Below are 6,324 nucleotides of genomic sequence, written 5' to 3'. Positions count from 1 at the left end.
AAAACGATAGCAGACACTGTTCTATCCTTCCTCATTAAAATGATTTTTAAATGAAAGAAATTGGTCAATAAATAAAGGAGGAGATACGAGTTGAACATAGACGATTTAACATAGGATTAGGGATTTAACAACCCCCCCTTTAGATTGTTTATATCACTATGCATACGAGGGTTGCCTTCCTTTTCTATTAAAGAATTAATGTAATTTTCAGAAAGACTCAGACTACGAAGTGTTAAGCAGTTTATTAGATTTTGGATCAGTTAGGTTGTACATTTCATTGTTTTAAACTTGTGTTCCTCTTTTATTTATTTTGTCTTAGCTGGTGTAATAAACTACCATCCTGAATTGCCAGAGCTTCTTTCCTCTCACTTACAAAGGGACCATCTGTTAAGCCTTATAACTTTAGCTGCCCATAATCTAAGAAAACGGTCACGATCCCGTGCAAAGATTGTATTATTCGTATATATATATATATATATATATATATATATATATATATATATATATATATATATATATATATATATATATATATATATATATATATATATATATATATATATATATATATATATATATATATAGTTGACATAAAAAATAGAGATAGCGATGAGAAGAAAGGAGAGAGCGAAAAGAGATGCTCCAGTGACGGGTAACGGAACGCGCCCCTGATACTCGTATTACTGAAAAATTTACAGTAATAAGAAGTTGATATTCTCCACCCGATTTCCCCCATATCCCTTTGCTTCTTAAACGTTTAACTTAGTAGATTATGCAGCAGAGAGATTACTCTTAACAGTAGTGTAGTTTCTTTCCACCCAACCACCCTAGAATTTTTGAAACCGAAGTGAAGAGAGAGCGAAGAGTGATGAGCATCCCTCGGGCGAGAGGCCGGCCCCTCCTCCCTCATCTCATGTTCGTGCTTGCACGTTTCCTTGTGGTGTTGGTCCCTCCTTACCTTTGTCAAAGCCGGTGAGATTCGATAAAGCGTGTGCTATTCAGTCCAAGCGAAGGCGTACTTAGTGAGGGTTATCCCTGTTAAATTAAGGGTGGGTTTGCTGTATAACGCCTATTATTATTATTATTATTATTATTATTATTATTATTATTATTATTATTATTATTATTATTATTATATTGTTGTTGTTGTTGTTGTATACCATATAACACCCTACGGAGGCCAGAATCTGAAGGTAGTCTGAAATTTGACAAGTATTTGTGACTGAAATTCCGGCTGCTCTGGCGGAAGGTGACTCCGTGCACAATATTATGTATTTGTGTCGTTGTATCTAGTATTTTGACGGAAGCAGGCTCCGTCCTCTCTCCCCATTTTCTTCCTAATTGTAGTGTCTGGTCGTGATTTTATTGTGTATGCCTGTGTCGCGTGTTTGTCAAATGCTACTAATGTCCGAGCTCGCGGTTGTGTTTGCTCAGAATTAGAGAATTATATCATAATATAATTTGCGCTAGGCTACAGTTGTCTACGTTCTTCCAGGATCTCCATCAGTTTTACAGGAGATTGGAGTTTCTTTTGGAAGATGGTAGATATACTGTTGCCTTGCCAGAGCTTGTAATACTTTGTTGGACGTGGGCGGTTGTCTAATTAGGTATTATACTTCAATCTGTGTGCGTACATCGTCTGTACTGTCTACCCGCTAGAATGTGGATTATTGCTTCTTTCTGGCTTGGCACATTAAGTTAGCGTTTGTTATACTTCCTTCTAGGTCGGTGGCGGCCTCTGAGATTTTATTGTTGTAGACGACCAACAGATTGGTCGTAACACACACACACACACACACACACATATATATATATATATATATATATATATATATATATATATATATATATATATATATATATATATATATATATATATATATATATATATATATATATATATATATATATATATATACACGCCGTTTTCATTAGAAACAAGATTGTCTGGCTCACTGCATGACATCACTGTCCAGGGGTGAAGGTTGACACTCTCACTATCTAGGGATGAGGGTTGTCACACTCACTGTCTAGGGATGAGGGTTTTTGCACATTGTCCAGGGATGAGGGTTGTCACACACACTCCATTGGTGAGGGTTTCTCTCTCTCTCTCTCTCTCTCTCTCTCTCTCTCTCTCTCTCTCTCTCTCTCTCTCTCTCTCTCTCTCTCTCTCTCTCTCTCTCCAGCTCGTTTGTAGATTAGCTTTTTTATAGTTTCAGTTTTTCCCCTTTTTCTTCATTTCCATCAAGGAACTCAAAGGGGATATATGGATTAAAAAAAAAATGCTCACTCAGCCTATCTTCCTTCATTTTTCATTTACAATTTTAGTTTTTTTACGTTATTTTCTGTTTCCTTTCCTTTTTATCAGGGAGGTTAGGAAAAGAAAAATGGATCATTTGCAACTTTAAACTTTTTTTGCTTATTTATCTGTTTTTATTTACAGTTTTATTTCTATATTCTTTAAGAGAGAATGGTCACAAAAAGGGATAAGTGAAAAAAGACAGATTAAATGAGGAAAACAGGAATATTCTATGGACATTGAATGTGGCCACAGTTGCACAAGCCAGTGGGAGGGGGGTGACGGCAGCTCCTTCATACTAGGGCTCAAGCATTCAGGTGTGAGCCAAATCCGACATTGTATTGAGTTTTCTTATATATTTTACTTTTACACACTCCTTAGAAACTGTCCTTTATCTAATTTAATTTTATTTATTTATTCATTTATTTTATTTATTTATTTTTTTTTTTCTTCTTCATATTTCTTGATTCTTACTGAACTGTCATTTCTTGGGAGACTAAGCTGGGTGTTCCTGTCCCGTTCATAATAGTGGACAAGTTCACAAACCATGTGTGCACATATTACATAATTATGGTGAACCCGGAATCCGAACGCCCCATTGTTCGAACAATTAGGAATCCAGATTTTTTTTTCTTTTGAGAGAGAGAGAGAGAGAGAGAGAGAGAGAGAGAGAGAGAGAGAGAGAGAGAGAGAGAGAGAGAGAGAGAGAGAATTTTTCTAAAAAATTCGAGCGTATTTTCAGACACCGAGCACCAACGAGGCGTATTTTCCGGCGTCGAAGACGCTTCGCTTACCTCAATTTTGACACCAAAACAATAGATAAAATAGATAAAAAAAAAATAATGCAGGAATAATGAACATAAAAACCAACAGTCCTAAAACATAGGTAAATAACAACACACAATATTAACAGGACAACAGCAGTGCAACAAAAACCTGACCATGTCCTTTGTATTTTTGAAACTGTTGTACACACCTACACGCATAAATACGCGTTTTCTCTCACATTCCATTTTCCCTCATCTCTCACATTCCATTTTCTCTCACACCATATCAAGTGTGCTTCTAAACACAAACTTTTATATATATATTTTTTTTCTTTCTTCCTTATATATCCATGAATTCTTCACCACACACATGCATGATAAGCATTAACATTTTATTACAACTGATATTTACTTTTATATGTGTGTTGTTTGCCTCAATGATTGTTCCTAATTTCATTCTTGTGTATAAGTTTTTATAATGTTATTTTTCAAATATTTATCCTTATAATATATATATATATATATATATATATATATATATATATATATATATATATATATATATATATATATATATATATATATATATATATATATATCACATTGGGTTCATTCCTTGTTACCTTAGAGGAATCTTAACACCGCACTGATTACTAGTGTTTGGCACATGACAGGGATGGAGCTCTTTGTCTTAAGGGACTTGACACAGCGTTGAGCAACCAGCGTTTACCGAAGTGTTCAGGAGGGCCGGCACCATTAACCAGAACATGGTTAAACCATTACAGAGCAAATCAAGATGGCGGCGGGCAGTGAGTGAGTGATTACGAGTTTTATTACTAACAAGATTTACTGGTAAACCTCTCAACACACCGCAATTTTTTTTTTTCTATTTTCCAACTTAATAATGTTCCCTAACGTGGGAATGTTTGAAGAGAGCGAAAATGTAGGAACATTGATACACAATACGATACCACTCGTTTGTTGCCTCGTATATCATGTTCTTCTCATACAGAAATGTATTATTGTGACTGCACACACATATATATATATATATATATATATATATATATATATATATATATATATATATATATATATATATATATATATATATATATATATATATATATATATATATATATATATATATATATATATATATATATATATATATATATATATTGATACTTTTGTTTATTTAATACTTGAATTAAGTATATTGTAATTTGCGCATCATTGAGAGACCACATACAGGAGTTCAGATTATTGTCTTGGGTAATGGTTTTCCTGGGATTCAGCAACGATTCATTCACTTTCCATAAAACAGTTTCCGAATCCGAAATTTTCGCAATCCGTACAGCCTCCTGAAACGAATTAAATTCGGATTCCGAGGCACAACTATATATATATATATATATATATATATATATATATATATATATATATATATATATATATATATATATATATATATATATATATATATATATATATATATATATATATATATATATATATATATATATATATATCTGTTTTATGTATAGCGTGACCTGTCTTCGTTTTTCCTCATGAATTCCAAAAAATTAGAACTCACCTGCTACCCATTTTCTTTTTTTTACTTTACTTGATGTTAAAAAAAAAAAAAAGCTTACTTTGATTCTGTCGCTTGCGCCACAATGTTCTTTTTCTTTTTCTCCGTTTTATGTCTGTTCTTTCTTTTCCTTGCGTGTCGTTATGGGTGTCATATATTATTCTTCCAGTGTTTCTTCAAGCCCCTCAAGTTTATGTTTACCGTAATCGGTTTCTCAAAGCTCGAAGTATCTAGTCCAACGTCCCCAAGAGGAAAAACTGTGCTGATGCATGTACACTATACTCGTAGAGGACAGCGGAGGAGTGTCTTGCTAATCAGGGAGTCCAAAAAATTCAAAGATCGTGAGATTGTGTTTCAAGTATGTAGCGATCCTTCGCTTCAATACTTTTACGCTCTTAATCAAAAATGAAAATGAAATGCTCGAGTAAAATGTCACTATTGATACCTCTATTTGTCTGTAATATACATATATATATATATATATATATATATATATATATATATATATATATATATATATATATATATATATATATATATATATATATATATATATATATATATATATATATATATATATATATATATATATATACGAGCTCGTATATATATATATATCATTAAGAGAACAGGCAAGGCATTGTAAATAGCAAAACAAATAAATGGAAAAAATTTGTGTTATGGAACTGTCAACACACGTGTGAAATTATGTATTTGCTCCATCAGCTGGAGACGGTTGATTCTGGAGAATTTTTCAAGCCCTTATCGTGTATAAGGTTCGTTGACACTCGTAAAAATTTAAGTAAAGTAAGTAGAAAAGAAAATATCTAGCAATGCTGTGCATCTTGCTGTTGATGGGTGGATGGGTGAGCGAGTGCGCGTTTATTTAAACTAACGAACTACTGCACTATATATTTATGTTTTTTTATTGTTTTATTATTTATGGAGTCGAAGTCAATGTTGAAGTTAGAAAATATTAACGTAAATGCAATGTCAAAGTTGTTTGTACATACACTTAAAGTGACATTTTTTTGTCAAGATTTCAACTCTTTATTATAATTAACATTATTATTATTATTATCGTTGTTATTGTCGTTATTATTAGTAGTAGTATTAGTAATAGTAGTTGTAGTAGTAGTAGCAGTCGTCTTAATAGTAGTAGTGTTTTTATTGCTATTATCATTATTATTTTTTATCATTATTATTATTATTATTATTATTATTATTATTATTATTATTATTATTATTATTATTATTATTATTATTATCATTATTATTATTATTATCATTATTATTATTATTATTATCACTATTATCATCATCATCTTATTATTATTATTATTATTATTATTATCATTATTATTATTACTGATTATTATTATTATTATTATTACTATCGTTATTATTATAATTCGTCTTGCTCGCATGTTAGTATGACGTGACGCTTTCAGAAAAGGTGTTCATGATTTTACTGAGGGTGTTCATGTGTTTCCTGCTTTCGTGTTACTGGTCTCTTTTTTTTTTTTTCACGCGTCCCGCTAGTTATTATTATTATTATTATTATTATTATTATTATTTTTATTTTTATTATTATTATTATTATTATTATTATTATTATTATTATTATTATTATTAATATTGTTGTTGTTGCTTTTCTTTGTTGT

The sequence above is a fragment of the Scylla paramamosain genome, chromosome 14, assembly GCF_035594125.1.
Source record: "Scylla paramamosain isolate STU-SP2022 chromosome 14, ASM3559412v1, whole genome shotgun sequence".
Taxonomy (NCBI): Eukaryota; Metazoa; Arthropoda; class Malacostraca; order Decapoda; family Portunidae; genus Scylla; species Scylla paramamosain.
This window is presented reverse-complemented; position numbering follows the sequence as displayed.